At 43.0% G+C, this 18,260-nt stretch overlaps 1 long non-coding RNA gene across 2 annotated transcripts; it reads left to right on the top strand.

Moving 5' to 3' along the window:
• The first annotated feature begins 98 nt into the window (after window positions 1-98).
• LOC123635912 lies at window positions 99-17,728 on the top strand. 2 transcript variants are annotated; one of them, XR_006734250.1, is made up of 4 exons: window positions 99-180; window positions 4,797-4,945; window positions 5,374-5,492; window positions 17,635-17,728. It is a non-coding gene; the product is annotated as an uncharacterized LOC123635912 (long non-coding RNA). The 2 variants fall into 2 exon arrangements; XR_006734249.1 differs by having other exon boundaries at window positions 4,797-4,998.
• Window positions 17,729-18,260: the final 532 nt, after the last annotated feature.

Here is an 18,260-nt window from a genome sequence, read left to right as displayed (position 1 = left end):
GCGACTTCTCCGCTCCCACAGCGGGAGATTGGCGAGTTGTGGGGGCGGGTCGGAGTCCTGCGCCTGCGCAGAACGTAGCGCTTCGGAGTCGGTGGGGTGGGGAGCGTTAACCTCCGCGCCTGCGCGCTGGGAGGCGCTCATGCAGGTGGGATCAACGTAGCTTCTGGGCACCAAGGAAAGGTGAGTTTGGGACTTAGGTTCGGTGGGCAAGTTCAGGGCTGCAGAGTAGAATACACATCGGCGAATATGATGGCCCCAGCCCGGGACAGCTAAGGACGAGAAGAGGAGGCCAAAGCTTAATCACTCTCACCCGCTTCTTTCCCCTCCTAAGGCCCCCAATAGTAATACTATAGCGCTTCAGAGTTTACAAAGCTTTCTCACACCACCTCTCGCTATTATTTTGATCACTAATCTGATTCTCTTCGCGCTCAAATCTCTTATATGTTTGGATTACTTTCATTAATAATCTTGCCAGATCTCTTAGGCATCCCGCTTTGCAATTTGCCCCACAGGTTACGTTTTCCCCGTTTTTCGACTAGCAATGAAAGAGTGTAAGCTTTTATTCCCAGGAGATAATTCTGAGATGTTTGCCAGTAAAATGATCTGGCTACAAGAGCTAAGAGTGAAAAGCAGTTTGGGTCGAGGAAAGGTATGCAGGCATTCAGGACAGATTTTTTTTTTTTTTTTTTTTTTTTTTTTGAGACAGAGTCTCGCTCTGTTGCCCGGGCTAGAGTGAGTGCCGTGGCGTCAGCCTAGCTCACAGCAACCTCAGACTCCTGGGCTCAAGCAATCCTCCTGCCTCAGCCTCCCAAGTAGCTGGGATTACAGGCATGCGCCACCATGCCCGGCTAATTTTTTCTATATATATTTTTAGTTGGCCAGATCATTTCTTTCTATTTTTAGTAGAGACGGGGCCTCACTCTTGCTCAGGCTGGTCTCGAACTCCTGATCTCGAGCGATCCACCCACCTCGGCCTCCCACAGTGCTAGGATTACAGGTGTGAGCCACCGCGCCTGGCCTCAGGACAGATCTTGGTGGACGGCTCGGCCTGTGGCCTACAGTCAGCTTAAATAAAGACATCTTCGCAAGAACTGTGGAGACAGTTTGAAATTCCTAAAGCCCTAAATTCTCCCGCATGTTTTGGAAGTCTTTTTTATCTCGATTGTAACGCTGATAGATAAATTGGTACCTGATTAATCTTTTAGTAAAAAAAAAAAAATTTACATTAGAAATAAAATTCAGTCAAGGCCAGTCTTGGAGGAAAATGTGGCTTCAGTGATCACAGTAGGGATTTTCCTTTAGTGTGTATTTACCAGGGGATAATAATAGCAGCAAGCTTCTTAAACATAAAAACATGAAAAATGGAAGGAAAAAAACCTTTCCATAACACGGTAAATATTGCACTGCTTGGAGATGCTGAACCAGAGCCCTAAGGAAGGTCAGGAGACCAAGAATTTTATAGTGGCTTTGGGACATTAATTTTAACCAAAGGACAAAAATAATCTCCAGAGGTTCTCTTGGAGAGACTTTGGGAAATGAAATATCAAATGTTCCTGCTCCGCTTCCTTCCCCCTCCATCTGCTGCAGCCAAAAGAAAGAGAATAAAAGGCAAATGCAGATTATCACCGGGAGATCTGTACCTCTACCCAAATTCATATTTATTACATTCATTTTTATATTTCTGGCCCATAGATTGGGAGAAAACAATCCAAATAAAGATCTTCCTTTATTTACCACATTTATTTCAGTACTGGAGGTTTATTCTAGTGTTGCCACAAAGACTTGGAATGGCATCTTCATTCCAAATTTAGATGACAAAAGAGAGAGACTAAAAAAGACTTCTAGATGAAACACAAGCTTCTGATACTCTGATCAAGAAAATAAGACAGAGGCCAGGGGCGGTGGCTCATGCCTGTAATCCTAGCACTCTGGGAGCCCAAGGCGGGAGGATCACTTGAAGTCAGGAGTTTGAGACCAGCCTGAGCAAGAGCGAGACCCCATCTCAACTAAAATGTAGAAAGAAATTATCTGGACAACTAAAAATATGTACAGAAAAAATTAGCCGGGCATGGTGGCACATGCCTGTAGTCCCAGCTAGTTGGGAGGCTGAGGCAGGAGAATTGCTTGAGCCCAGGAGTCTGAGGTTGCTGTGAGCTAGGCTCTCACCATGGCACTCTAGCCCGGGCAACAGAGCAAGACTCTGTCTCTAAAAAAAAAGGAAAAGAAAAGAAGAAAAAGAAAATCAGATAGAAACTAAAGAATTGTAAATAATTTTTATGAATTAATTAAAGAACTTAAAATACTAGTTCCCTTCTCATTCCTGGTGCTTGGCAAATAACTGAAATTTAAAACTGATAAAAGATAAAGGATATGATATACTCATGTTACAGGAAAGCAATTAAAGAAAAAGAAGCAGCCATTGCTGCCTGCTATGGGTTAAAGATCAGTGTGAGGCACTGATGAAGAGAACTGTTGGGAGCTGTTAAAGATATTAAAGATAAAAAGATATTTAAAAATATCTTTTTTTGTAATTTAGTGATTTATTTAACTAGAAGATTATGGAATATATTGTAAATGTGCAATAAAGAATGGCTTTTAAATTTTTTTATTATTAAGTGATTTAACGTCTGGAATAAAGAATTGTTGGTAATAGGCTTATGAATCTATGGAAAGAAAACCTGACATTTATTTCCATTTGTAATTACAGTAATCCTTTAATATTTTTCTTATTAAAAGAAAAAAAAATCCGAATCATTACCGCATGAGAGGGAAAAGTTCTATATCTTGACACAAGTAGTGGTTACATGGATATACACACACAGTAGTCCTTGAGTCATATGCTTATGATTTGTACACTTTGTAAATTATATGTGAAACAGTCTAAAGACAAACAAGAGGTCAGTGTGCCTCAGTGTAAGAGACACAAAAGCAAGAGATAATGGCATCTTTATTTAAAAAAAAAAAAAAAGTCCATCTGATACAGAGTTGCTTGAAGTAAATCCTTATAGATACAGTGTTTTTAGAAACAATTAAATGAATAAACCTTAGTTGTTGGCTCCCAAGGGACAACAGAGGCCAATCTGTTCTCAAGGTTTTACAAAGTTACAAGAGCAAGTAATCAGTGCATATTTTGTGGAAACTCCTACTGCAATAATGAAAACTACAAATGGAGAGCAGCTCCTTTTTGGTAATTCAACAAGAATATAAGGAATTAGATTAGAAGCCTAACTCAATTTAGTAATATGGTACAATTATTTGTAATCCACAAGTATTGAGTCTTTTTCCCATAATATTGTATTTCATATGTGTGACTTTAAAAGAAAATGTGCCTGCAGCCTTCTTGCTTTAAGAAAGAGAAATAATTTTGGTAACTGTGCAGGGACTAGAATAGAATATCAGTTTTACAGAACAGCAGGAAGCAAGATTTGTAGGAAACCAGGGAAGGAAAGAGCAAGATTGAAATTGTTAAAATCAGTACAGTAAGGTGAACATCCAAATTTGCAGTGGTGTTCATTAATAGACAATGTGAATTAACAAGTCCCTGACTCACAAACTTCTACAAAAACGAAGCTTAGATACACTAATTCAGGTTAATCAAGTAACTTACATAAGATCAAAATTATATCAGAAAAGTTTTATGAAACGTTATTTTTTATTCCTCAGTTGGGCTATTACCGTCTTTTAGGATTTACATTCTCAGGAAAGTTTTGACATATCAGATTTTTTTTTTTTTTTTTTTTTTTGAGACAGAGTCTTACTCTGTTGCCTGAGCTAGAGTACTGTGGTGTCAGCCTAGCTCACAGCAACCTCAAACTCCTGGGCTTAAGCAATCCTTCTGCCTCAGCCTCTCGAGTAGCTGGGACTACAGGCATGCGCCACCATGCCCGGCTGATTTTTTCTATATATTTTTAGTTGTCCAGATAATTTCTTTCTATTTTTTAGTAGAGATGGGGTCTCACTCTTGCTCAGGCTGGTCTCAAACTCCTGACCTCGAACAATCCTCCTGCCTCAGCCTCCCAGAGTGACCTGTCAGATTGAGAGAAACACACCACAGGGAGAAGGATAGAGCAAGTGTGGTAAAGTGTTATACGTTGCGGCATCTGGGCAGAGCGTATCTGGAAATTCTTTGTACTGTTCTTGCAGCTTTTCTGTAAGTCTGGAATTGTGTCAAAACAGAAAGGAAAAAACAGTTTATAAATACTTTGCGTTATGATGCCTTTGCTTTGTCATTAGGAAACCATAATTAGAGTATGATAGAGAGCCTACTATAGGCCAGACACCTAACAGAAGGAAAGTAGTTTACATGTAAAGTCTAGGGAAAGTGGAGCCAGAAGATGATACTGTATCCTTTAGCGCTGTTGGTGGAGTGGGGGTGGGGGTGGGGGGCATGGGGACAGGAAGGTAGGGAGGGTCCGTCCTGGTCTCCATTGCAGATATATGCCTATAGTAAAAACCACAAGTAGGATATCACATCCCCTATTCTAACTCCATCACAGTCAAGCAAACTTATAATAGCATTTTAACTCAGTGTATCAGCTGTTTTATAGAAGAGAATGTATGTGACAGCTAGCAGACATAAGTATTCTAGTCCTCTTTGCAATTATAGTCTTCATTATCATCAATAAACTGGCATTCTGATTATCAGTGTTATGGTCTAGCTCTTATTACAGCACATAGGCTATATAATACCATCAAAGTCATGATGTGAACAGACCATAAAGAAGTATAATGAAGTTTGTATAAGAAAATGTGCCTTTGAAATGTATTTTTAGTTTGCTTTCTTGACTTTCATTCAGATTGCATGTTACAGCACAGGCAAATGTGCTTCAACACACCTTCCTAAATGGTCTTGGTCTCTATACTGGAAATGGCACCTTGTCAGTATCATGGATCAGAAGTTTCTATAAGCCTTATTGCTGGTGGGAAACAAGCTTCTTGGTCAAAGGTCAGTCTCAACTGACATCACATTCTTAACTCCTGAAAACACTGGGATGGCAGGTGTGTATACATCCTTTATAAATTCTTACTGGAAAGGTGGCCTAAATAGTAGATATTCCTGAAAGAGTGTTTAATTGATGTCATAAAAAAAATCTCTAACAAAAGAACACTTAAGAACTGCACCCTTGTAACCATTAAAAATGGTGTGGGAGATCGTGGTGCCAATATGGGAGCTCTCCATGACATATTAAGTGTTGAAATCAAGTTGCAGAATATTTTGTGGTCTGGAGAGATAACATACCAAATTCTTCAGTGGTGACCTCTGGGAAATAGAGAGTGAAGGGGGATTTTAAAAGGAAAACTCACTGTAATGTTTTGCCATTGTTTTAAAAAAAAACTTTACTTACATAGTCTTTTCAATTTTTTTTGAGACAGGGTCTCCACTTAATCACCCAGACTGGAGTCCAGTGGTCCTATCATAGCTCATTGCAGCCTCGAACTCCTGGGCTCAAGCATTCCTCCTGCCTCAGCTTCCCAAGTAGCTGGGACTACAGGTGAGTGCCACACCACCTGGCTAATTTATTTATTTATTTATTTTTACTTTTTGTAGAGATGGGGGCAGGTCTCACTGTGTTGCCCAAGCTGGTCTCAAACTCCTGGCCTCAAACAATCGTCCTGCCTCGGCCTCCCACCAAAGAGCTGGGATTGCAAGCATGAACCACTGTGCCTGGCCTACATAGTCTTTTTAAAATAAAAAATTTAGCAACAAAAGTCAAAGCAGCTGATTCATACAAAGTACCAGTATCGCCTTCATTGTTGAAAAGTAGCTTCAATGTAACTAAATAGCTTCAGTTTGTATTTTATAAAGAATAAAAGTACACAGGATGGCATGTCTACTTCTGTATTAATTACAGGTGGATAATTGTCAATTTTTGAATAGTAAGATATTTATTATAAAGAATGTTTTCCAAAGCCTATTTGGGGCCAGACACAGTGACTCACGCCTGTAATCATAGCACTTTGGGAGGCCGAGGTGGGAGGATCCCTTGAGCTCAGGAGTTCGAGGCGAGCTTAAGCAAGAGCAAGACTCCATCTCTACTAAAAACAGAAAAATTAGCTGACGTGGTGGCACACGCCTATAGTTCCAGCTGAGGCAGGAGGATTGCTTGAGCTCAGGAGTTAAGACCAGCATGGGCACCAAAGCAAGGCTCTAAAAGAAAAATAAAATAATTTTTTTAAAAATTACAGGCCGGGTGCAGTGGCTCACGCCTGTAATCCTAGCACTCTGGGAGGCTGAGGTGGGAAGTTTGCTTGAGCTCAGGAGTTCGAGACCAGCCTGAGCAAGAGCAAGACCCCATCTCAAAAAAATAAAATAAAAAATAAAAATTACAGAAAAAATGAGAGAGAGAATAGATTCATGACTTAAAAGCAAAATTTTAAATTAGCAGAAATTAGTAAGTGAGTCTTGGGATCATTCTTATAGCTTATGTAATAGGCTCTTACAAAGAAGAGCAATTCATAAAAGCAGTGAAATTACAAATCTGAAGTTTTCAAGCTGAAAGACACCTTACAAACCACATGACCTGTGCCCTCACACAAATAATGAAACTAATTCAGAGAGATTACATGACTTGCATTAAAATCTCTAACACTTAAATTAAATTAGGAGTTGAAGAATGTTTTCCTATCAGATTTTGTTCCAGAAAGGATTTTGGGCATCTTTAAGAATATGTGGCTGGGCGTGGGTGGCTCATGCCTGTAATCCTAGCACTTTGGAAGGCCCAGGCGGGAGGATCATTTGAGGTCAAGAGTTTGAGCAACATGGGGAGACCCCCGTTTCTACAAAAAAATAGAAAAATTAGCCAGGAGTGATGGTGTGTGCACCTGTGGTCCCAGCTACTCGGAAGGCTGAGGCAGGTGGATCACTTGAGCCCAGGAATTTGAGGTTGAAGTGAGCTAGGCTGATGCCACGGCAGCTGTGATCACCCCACTGCTCTCATGCCCAGGCAACAAAGCAAGACCATGTCTCAAAAAAAAAAAAAAAAATACATGATGTTCAGGATGCAATAGTTGAAAAGACAAGTAGCAGAATTAAATGGCGTGATCTCATTAAGAAAACTTTATATACAAGAACAAACACTGGCCTATCAGTGCCCACATAAGTAATTAATATTAGTACTAGTCCAAATTAATTTTTATATCTTAAACTTTTGTACAATAAGCATGTTCTATTTATAGTCGAGCAAATAAAAATAATTCTAAAAGTGACTTGAGACAACTGTTTCTGATACTGAGACCAGCGGGAACTTTCTCCCATTTGTCCTCTAAGTAATAAACAATGTCCTTAACAACATCTGTAGAATAAATATAGCACCGAGTTCTAAAACCCATTCCTGAGGGTGGGCTATGACAAAATACTGCCCCCAAAATTCAATCTAGGTGCACAGCTACCTCTCTGCTGGTCTGGCTTAATCTAGGGATCAATTTTAGAGGAGCTTGAAGATGGGTTATGTATATCCATCTTTTTTGGGGGGACAGGTGTCCACCACAGATGTGTTTGAACCACTGTGGGTGTGAACCACGTTTGTTATTCTTGTTGCTATTTCTTGACCCAGTTAGTTTTCATTTTTTTAATCTTGTAAGCTATCCTAAGTGCTTTCTGTAATGGGGTGAAATGTTGATATCTGTGGTGCTAGGTAAGCAGGAAGCTACACAGGTTAGCAGTCTTTAAAGCAGGCGAGAGGAGTAACATCCTCTCATTAAAATGAGAGGCTGACAAGGATTTATGGATGAGCAAAGGGCCAAAGGAATGCCTTCAAGAAGCTTCAGTCCAGGCACGATGGCTCACGCCTGTAATCCTAGCACTTTGGGAGGCCAGGATGGGAAAATGGCTTAAGGCCAGGAGTTTGACACCAGCCTGGGCAACACAGCAAGACCCCCATCTCTACAAAACAATATTAAAAAATTAGCCAGGCATGGCAGAGTGCACCCATAGTCCCATCTACTTGGAAGGCTGAAGCAGGAAGTCTGAGACTGGAATTCGATGTTATAGTGAGCTATGATGGCACCATGGCTTTACAGCCTGGGTGACAAAGTGAGACCCTCTTTCCTCTTTCTTTAAAAAAAAGGGTGGGGGGCCTGGGCACAATGGCTCATACGTATAATCCTAGCACTCTGGGAGGCCAAGGTGGGAGGATTACTTGAGGTCAGAAGTTCAAGACCAGCCTGAGCAAGAGCCAGACCCCCATCTCTACTAAAAATAGAAAACATTAGCTGGGCATGGTGGCGCATGCCTGTAGTCCCAGCTACTTGGGAGGCTGAGGCAGAAGGATTGCTTGAGCCCAGGAGTTTGAGGTTGCTGTGAGCTAGGCTGACACCACGGCACTCTAACCCAGGTGACAGAGTAAGAATCTGTCTCAAAAAAAAAAAAGAAGATGGATAGGGCACCATACATTATTATTTTACACACACAAAAATACTGATCTCATTATATTACTGACCCTGAATATTGTTATAACTGGAATTCTGTGTTTAATTTATGCATGTTCCCCCATAGTTGATTCTTATCTCAAGTCAAAGGCTAAGAAAAAAATCAACAAAAGCCAAAACCCATTTTACATTATACTCAACAGGGATGAGAATCCTTAAGTACTATTTAGGCTGCAAAATTTTGTGCCAAAATTCTTATATGTTAAACTAGTTTTAAAAAAGGCCTAGAGGCCGGGCTCGGTGGCTCACGCCTGTAATCCTAGCACTCTGGGAGGCCGTGGCAGGAGGATCGCTCGAGGTCAGGAGTTTGAGACCAGCCTGAGCAAAAGCGAGACCCCGTCTCTACTAAAAATAGAAAGAAATAATCTGGACAGATAAAAATATATATAGGAAAAAAATTAGCCGGTCATGGTCGTGCATGCCTGTAGTCCCAGCTACTCGGGAGGCTGAGGCAGAAGGATTGCTTAAGCCCAGGAGTTTGAGGTTGCTGTGAGCTAGACTGACACCACAGCACTCTAGCCCAGGGAACAGAGTAAGACTCTGTCTCAAAAAAAAGAAAGCCTAGGAAACACTCAGGAATTTCCCCTTTTAAGTGAAACATTGTAAGGGTCCCCAAAATTAACCTAATTGTGAAGACAGGGGGAGAGCTGGCTCAAGGGATATGCACAGAAAAAGAGGACGAAAAGAAAACAAATAGATCAGAGAATTAAAAGATGAAACATACAGTCTCAGAAGCCATAGGTGGAGGTTGAGCACAACTTCCCTGAACCAAATGCTACTTTAAAAGTAAGGAAGGTTGAAAATTAAGAAAAGACTTAGATTTGACTGTGGCATTAGCATTAGCTATTTTAAGCATCTGTTTTGAGGTAACTTTCAGTAAAATGGTAATGATTAAAGCCAAAATACAGGGAATTTTACAAAAGGGCAGGTAACTTCCCTCCTGTCAGCTTGTTCTTTGAGATTCTGGCACAGAGGTAAATGGAAACTGGAATCTTGCAGATTAATTGGGCTGGGCAAGCAGAACAGGCAGCATGACGATAGCTTACAATGTAGTTTGCAGATATTTATATCAGACAGTCAAAATTCCAACCAGGCTTTCTCAAAACTGGGGCAGAATTTTTTTTTAACTTGTACCTAATCCCTTCTCTCAGCTCACATTAAACAACACACACTTGGGTCAGGATGAAATAGATGCCTCTTATTTCCGCAGATGCTGAGATGTTCACTCATTAATATCATATTGACAATTTTATTACTAAAGTAAAATGATTATCATTTTTCTTCCCTCTCTGCCATGATCTACCATCAGCATATGACTACAAAAAGATGAAAAGTTTGTTTTAAAATAACCTAGACCCACTTGTATACGATTAAATTGGCACGGGTCCCTACTAAAATATACTTACTCCATTTCCACACTGCTTTTTTCCCCTCTAATGTGAAAGAAGCCTCAAAGTGATCTTCCTAAGACACAAAAAAGGACTTACATCAGTGTCATTCATCATTTTCTTTATTCCAGACACTCGAGCCGTACCTCTCTCACCACAGGGCTAGAGATGGTCTACTCGGTACATTTCATTCTTCACAGTAAAGAAAAATGCCATCATTCCCCAAATCCATAACTAAGAGAGTTTTTAAGATTTCTTTAACTGGGAGGAGAGACACAGCAGCCCACATGCCCACTCACTATCCCTTCCTGCCCTTGTTCTCTTCTCTTTTTTAACACTTCAAAGGTTAGATCAGTAAGATTAAATTCTCATTTAAAGAGAAATATAACAACCCACATGTTCATTTATATCTAAAACTAAAAATAAATAATGGGGCTCTTAAACAAGGATATCTTTCTTTAACTAGGTTATGACTAGACCAGCCTGTGGGTGAAATGAGATTCTCTCTCCTCCCTTGAAATCTCTTCAAGGTTTAGAGAATTCAGTAGTTTTTAAAAAGCCTCAGCTCTGACACATTTCAGGTGCAAAGTATAAGCAATGACCAACAAACCAAGATGCTCTTGTGGACTTGGGTTTTGATAAATCGAAACAAAGGTTGGGTGGCCCAACCTAATAAATGAGAGCATTTACAGGTTTAGTTAAAATTAGTTTTGACACCATGTACAGACTCCTCAACCCTAAGTTACTTTGGAGAGAAACCTCAACTAAGGATGGATCCTATTTCTCCCTAATATAAATCAGCAAGTGCACCTATAAGGTGAAGTTGGCAAGGAGAGTTCCCTTTTGATGTTGAAACAAAAGACAGGGAAAAAGTCAGAAAGATTTCTAGATAAACACAGAAGGCAAAGTAAAATCAACTGAAACAGGCCTCACAAAAGAGAAAAATCTGTTGGAGGCCTTATTAAGAAATAGAACATTCATGGATGGACAAAGGAAGGAAACCATGCCCGGCTAATTTTTTCTATATATTTTTAGTTGTCCAGCTAATTTCTTTCTATTTTTTTCGTAGAGACGGAGTCTCGCTCTTGCTCAGGCTGGTCTCGAACTCCTGAGCTCAAATGATCTGTCCGCCTCGGCCTTCCAGAGTGGTAGGATTACAGGCGTGAGCCACCTCACCCAGCCCTAGGTTAATTTTTGAAATAAGTAAAATTTTACAACACTTTCCACTAAAGGGAATACACACTCTAATAGAGCTGGGCCTTTTTCCTATTTTCTTTAATGTCCATTAAATAAAATTGGGTGGGCTTTTGATATGAATTGCTATAGACAACTGAGAGTAATTTTCTTTGATAGTAGCAGTGTTAATTTTTAAGTATTCAAAAACATTTTAGGACAAGTAGTTAGAAATCACCATCATTAATCAATACAAACCAGAAAGTTATCACAAAAATACAATGTATTATGCCTGTAATTTCATAAACTTCCAATTGCAGTATTGATTTAGATCACTGGTAGAAAACTTCATTGGCCCAACAATGTGGAGTGTAAAATGATGCAAAATGTGTTGTCTAACAACAAATATTTTCAACTCCTAGCTATATTTTTATGAGAATACTTGTTTATCTTTGCTCAATAGGGAGACATTTGTTATATTTAATCATAATTTTACATGACAAAATGTAAAAAAAAAAAAAACACCTTTTAACCTCCATCTGTCTAGTTCTTTCTGTCCCTGCAGGAATGAATAGTCGCTAATAATTATTACTCCCTTTTGCTTGCAAATGACATTCTTCCTTAAGAAAGAGTTTTTCCTTTCTGTGAATAAAGAATTTTTTACATTTTGAAGGTTTTAGCTTTATGTATTTATAGGCTGCTTTCTATTAGAAGTGTAAAATATTAAAGTTTTTAATGGAGGAACATTGTAATTTAATATTTGTTAGGTTTGGACACATAACCCACTTTGTTTTTTTTTTTTTTTTTTTTTTTTTTTTTTTTTTTTTGAGACAGAGTGTCATTTTGTTGCCCGGGCTAGAGTGAGTGCCGTGGCATCAGCCTAGCTCACAGCAACCTCAAACTCCTGGGCTTAAGCGATCCTACTGCCTCAGCCTCCCGAGTAGCTGGGACTACAGGCATGAGCCACCATGCCCGGCTAATTTTTTTTTTGTATATATATTTTTTAGTTGGCCAGATAATTTCTTTCTATTTTTAGTAGAGACGGGGGTCTCACTCTTGCTCAGGCTGGTCTCGAACTCCTGACCTCGAGCGATCCACCTGCCTCGGCCTCCCAGAGCTAGGATTACAGGCGTGAGCCACCGCGCCCGGCCTACCCACTTTGGATAAAACCAAAATCATTTAGGGCAAGTAGAGAAACTAACAGCCTAGGTTTCATAATGTAGTTCTAAAATTTTTAGATCAAGATGATATACTCATTTTGTTTATGTAGTAAATTATTGATAAGCTATTACAACTCAGATCTCTTCCATAATTTATGATTTTTTGCAGACTTCCATTTTTATGGAGAAATGTGTAGGCAGCAGAACTGTGCTTTAGGTCATTTTTGTATGTGCCTAGTGTTTTTGATATGTTCAAAATGAAAAAAATTGGCTCACAGCTGTAATCCTAGCACTCTGGGAGGCTGAGGCCAGGAGTACAAGACCATCCTGAGCAAGAGTGAGATCTTGTCTCTACAAAAAATAGAAAAATTAGCCAGGTGTAGTGGCACACGCCTGTAGTCCCAGCAACTCGGGAGGCTGAGGCAGGAAAATCGCTGGAGCCCAGTAGTTTGAGGTTGCTGTGAGCTAGGCTGACGCCACGGCACTGTAGCCTGGGCAACAGCAAGACTCTATCTCAAAAAAAAAAAAAAAAAAAAAAGAGCTTATATGCTATATGATTCCATTTATAAGACATTCTGGAAAGACAAAATTATAGGAATTGAAAGTAGACCAGGAGCAGCCAGGGGCTGGGGTTGGGGGAGGGACTCCCAATTGTGGAAACTGCATGCACTTGTCTAGAGCTGCACACCAAACACCATGAACCTCTGTACATAAATTAAAAGTAGCGTAAAATTTTAAAAAGACTAGAGATTGATACTGTAAAAGAAAAAAAAAAATTCTGCTTCTATTTCTATAACACCTACTACCACGCCCAGGGCAGAGGCAGGTCTGCCACGAGGCTAATGATGTTCAAGCTGTCTCCTTTTTCTTAAGGGCCCCCATTGTTTAAGCTGCAGGCCCTGAGAACCCTGGGGCCACCCCAGGCCTGGGCCTGACAGCTCTCCTCACAGCCCTCACGGCCTCACGAGAGCGCCTGGCCCTGCCTTTCTCTGTCCTCTGCCTCCCCACTTTGGCCACTCTGGGCTGGCCATATGCCTCAGGGCTTGGTCTCTGTGTTCCTCTGTCTAGAAAGCTTTGCCCCAGACATCTGGGTAGGCTGCTGCCTCCAGTGTCCAGGCCTCAGCTCTTCTGCTACGGCCTCAGAGAGGCCTTCCCTAAGCCCAGCCTAAGGCAGCTCCCGACTCTGTCCCACTGACCCACCCGGGTCCTTCTGGCACTGAGCACTCCAACATTTTATTGCCTGTTCCTACCACGACATAAGCTCCCTGAAACCTAGGGCCGCCTCTGTCCTTGGGCACCAAGTCCCCAGCAACCAGTGCAGTGGCTGGCATGCAGTACTCAATGAACACATGCGGGAGGGACCACGGAGGGGATGGTCAAGTGGGTGTTGTGTTAACCTCCATTTTATAGACAAGTGACCAGCTTCACAGAGGTCAAGTCACACAGAGAACAGGACAAGCTGGGTTCACACCTGGGCCCTTCTGCTGCCAAAGCCCAGACAAGTAGCCAGGGGGACTGTGCCCTCCCCCAGGTGTCCATGTCACCCTGGCAGGTGCCTGGCAAACAAGGAGGCGTGTGGGTTTGTCCGAGAGGATGCTGGTGTTCATGAGAGTGGGTATTGTGCACAGAAGGGACTGTTGGTAGTTTCTTTGGCTTTAAAAAAACAGTCTATATCTTGAAGTAAACTCAATAGCTTAAATTTTAAAGTTCAATTTACAAATCTCATGTTGTTTACACATTTGGTACATTTTAACTACCATTGTTCAATTCTAGCCTTCTCAGGGTTAAAGACACCAGCTAAGGCAAACGTTTTGTCATCCAAGTGATTTGGGGTGGTTTTCCCAGCAGACAGACTAAGGCTGTCCACTGACCAAATACTTTGGCGATGACTCCGGCTCCGCCATCTCGAGATCATGACAGGCCACACTGAGTCCACTTTGCTAATCCCTGGGCCCAATCAGGGCTCCAAATGGGGTGGTGTGACCGCCCATGTACCCTGGGTTTGAGTTACCTAATTTTTCCAATGAATTGAGATTTGCAGACATCCTCCACCCCACCCAGGTTTCCTCACCATTGGGTTGGATTTTGCTTATCTAAGTATTGCTTGATTTTATTCTAAATTTTCTATATTTGGAAATATATTTCCATATACTTCCTATCCAGCAGGGCCACAATTTAGATGAGATTGCATTATTATACATATCCCAGGGCATTTAGGCAAGTAATTTTCCCTCCGAGGGCTTCACTTTCAGTCCTACCACATAACATTCTGCCTTTCTCCAGGGTGGGCGTGGGCTTCACTTTCAGTCCTACCACATAACATTCTGCCTTTCTCCAGGGTGGGCGTGGGCTTCACTTTCAGTCCTACCACATAACATTCTGCCTTTCTCCAGGGTGGGCGTGGGCTTCACTTTCAGTCCTACCACATAACATTCTGCCTTTCTCCAGGGTGGGCGTGGGCTTCACTTTCAGTCTACCACATAACATTCTGCCTTTCTCCAGGGTGGGCGTGGAGATTGAGGGAGATAGTGGGTACAGGGTTACTGTGTTAACTGCAAATGTGGCTACAGAAGCACTTTGCTAAATGCCAGTGTGAATTCAGACTTAGACTCAACATTCCCAAGTCATGCTGAGGTGTGACATATGAGAACTGTAAGGTTTGGTACCTGCTCTGACTTAAGACTTGCTAACACACGGGAAACATTTAGCAGATCGTGGGCCTGCCTTGGGGAAGACAGCAGTCTTGGGGAGCTTCCTCAAGGCTGCCTGTCTTCAGTGAGGGACGTGATTGAGATAAGGCTCAGGTGGGCAGGAATCAGGAGGGGAGGTGGGCAGAAGAGTAGTGTAGGCTGCACTAAGGAAAGCTGCTGGCCAGAGAAGAGTGCAGATGGAATGAGGAAGAGTTCGGTGTGTCTGCTGGCCTGGGCAGCCTGAGTTCCGCCAGTGAACCCACCCTCTACTCTTGCCGGGCCACTGACGCTCACTCTTCTGCCTTTCCCCAGCAGGAAGTGCCCAGAATCACCTACACGGCCTGCAGTCCTCCGACCAGCTGAGCCTCCCCTCTTAGAGTTATAAGTCTGTGGCCACTGGCATCCGGCTGCCTGCCCTCCCTGCCTCCCCCAGGGTCCCTTCAGAGGGCCTCTGGGCTTTCTGACTGCCCAGAGGGGCCTCCAGCGCTCCCTCTAGCCATCTCTGTGAGCTTCACCCTCCTGGTTCAAGCAGTGTTCTTTTTCCATCAGGCCTGGTGGCTGTCATGTGGGGCTCCCCAAGGCTAGGGGTGGCCCTGGGCCAGTGGGTTGGAAGACAGGGTGACCAGAGAAGAGGGAAGCCCAAGGGGGTCTGAGCACATGTCTGGAACTATGGGTGCACTGCCTGAGTGATGTGTGAGAGGCCAGCGTGCATGGGGGTGGGAAAGCCACCGCACCCCTACCTGGACTAGCTATGAAACTCTGGCCACCTACCCACTGCCCCGTCTCAGTCTTCTTCCCTTCCTCCCTTCTCCTGTCTGGCCCCTCTGTCCCGGGAACCTCACCTTCCCCATCCCCTCCCCCGCCGGGCATGGCGTGGCGGCTGCACTGCCTCACCAGCTCTCTCCTTGCTGTGTCTCTCCTGTTTTCTCTCGTGGCTTCTCTCCAGCCGATCGGGTCAGGCAAGTCCATCCCGTCCTGAGAGCCCCCCACCCCCCTTCAAACTCTAACCAGATCCCTTCTCTTCCTCGGAGACCTCCTTTCCAAGCCTGCCTGGACAGCTGTTCTGTGACTACCATTGGCTCCCCAAGCCACAAAGCCACCCCCTTCATCTGTGACTTAGTCTGTTGTAGTGGTGAGCTGACACATCCGGGCGTGATGTTGGTGAAGACTTGTGCCCCTCTGTGGTATCACTCCTGCCGTGTTCTATAAATATCTCTAAATACTCATATATACACACACACACACACACACACACACACACACACACACACACACACACACACACACACACACACACACACACATATATGTATGGCCCACAGCCTCACCTCTAGTGCTGGGAATCAATCACTGTGCCGTCCTTGTGGAGTCTGGGGCCCAACTACAAGGGAACGCTGTCCCCTGACATCCCCGCTTCAAAGTGTGCCACATGCAGTGAGCTTTCCTGTCATGCCCCGCCCGTGGACAGCCAGCCCTCCTGTCCCTCCCCTCGAAGCATGGGGGTGCTGTACAGGCAGCTGTGTGGTCTGACGCTACCAGTCCTGCAGTCTCTCAGCTGAGAATAAACTCCATTTCTGGATGACAGGAACAGTGTGTCCTCTGCTGGCTCATGTTTTCTCTGGAGCTCAGGGGAAGGTGAAGGTTTAAACACTGGGGTGTTGGGGTGGGGGGAAGGGCCCAGCCATTGCTACCTGGTGCTGTCAGGAGCGGTGAAAAGGCCACATCCTTTCCAAGGCCTCCTTGGAAAGCACCTGGAGCTGAGCTCATCTTCCTCCTGTGAACCCCACTCCGACCACTAGGCAGCAAGGCCAGGAGCTCAGCCTGGTGGGAGGACCCAGGGCTGGGGCTGGTGCCCTAGAGGGAGGGAAACAGGAGGAACAGGCCACCGACCCACACAGGCGAGGGGGATGGAGGGATGGAATGGAAGATGCCTAGGCTGGAAGTCGGCACCAAGTCAGTGTTCCCTCCCGTTCTTAGATCAGGCTCCCCAGCTTCTTGGCCATCGGAGCAGGACTGCTCTCCATACCCGCTGTAGCAGTCCCCTGGAGTCCCCCAGGCTTCACCAAGCAGCGGTCAGGTGACAGGTCCCCAACAACCCCCTTGGGCATGCTCAGACACTCTGGGGCTCTGAACAGTTAGAAGCCTGCCCTCTGCTGCCTGCTCAGTGGCACAGACCCCAGGACCCAGTAACAGAAAAAGGAACACACAGGTCCAGCAGTATAACTGAAACCATTTATTCAGAAATAAAAAGCAAGATAAACAGGAGCCGCATCACCAGGGTGCCACAACCACTTCCCTGCACACTTCCCCTGTATTATGATATCAATAAATAAGTTTCCCAGCCCCAAATAATTATTTGAACCTCCTCCCCATATTTTTTAAAAGATTATCTTGGATTCAGACCTATTCCCCATTTGCCAGCTCCAAACTCTGGTATGATACAGGGGGTAGCCCTACCCCCGAATATATAAAATATTACACCTACAATCTATACAAGCAGCTGTCCTGGCCGGGCCAAGTTTGCCCCAGTTGATCAAAGCTGGAGGGTGCTACCCCCTGTCCTCTAAGAGACAAGATGGATGTCCCTGAGGAAAGGACTGCTTTGGGGCAGGGAATGGGCGCTAGGGGAGGGGGAGGTTGTCCCAAGAGGCAGCCTCCTTAAAAAAAAATGAATTTATGAGCCTCTGGCCCCATCTAAAAAGGAAAATAATAATTTTTTATCTCCCTAACAAGGGACATAATCTAGTTGTTTCAAATCCCACCAAGAAGGTATATAACACAAATTTTTTTGTCCAGGTAAAAATGGAAATTTTAAGAATGGAAATTTTTATCAACCTAAGAAGGGAAAGAATCCAACTTTTCATATCGGCTATGGAGGAAAATTATATGGTTTTATTCTTAAAGCCAGGTAAGAAGTGAAATAATTTACTTTCTATGTTTGTTTTTGGTTTCAAGTTTTCTCTAATTTTGTTCTCCTCCAGTCTCTAAAGTTGTTTTAATACCTCTAAGAAATGAAACAATCCAATTTTTGATATGTAACTATGAAGAGAAATATTTTTTCAAAACAGCTAAGAAAGGAAATAATTTTTTGTTTTTGTTTTTGTTCTTTTTCCTATTTTTATCTCTTTTTTTTTTGCTCCTCCCCCACCCGCCTATTTTTGTTTTTTCTAATTTTTGTCTGTCCTCCAGCTCAAAATTTGTGTTTTTCCTTCTAAGAAGGGATATATCTAAATTATTTCATCCATCTATGCAGGGAAATAATCTCTGTATAAATCCAGCTATGAAGGGAAATAACTTTTCTATTTTTGCTTTTTGCAATTTTTTCCCTCCTTCCAGCCCCCAAATTTATTTTTATCTTTCTAAGAAGGGAAATAATTTAAAATTTTTTAAATACTGCTAAGATGGTCACTTGAAAATAATCC

This window comes from Lemur catta, chromosome 3 (genome assembly GCF_020740605.2).
Source record: "Lemur catta isolate mLemCat1 chromosome 3, mLemCat1.pri, whole genome shotgun sequence".
Classification (NCBI taxonomy): domain Eukaryota; kingdom Metazoa; phylum Chordata; class Mammalia; order Primates; family Lemuridae; genus Lemur; species Lemur catta.
Note: the sequence above shows the minus strand (reverse complement) of the source record. Positions and strands in the feature narration are given on the sequence as shown.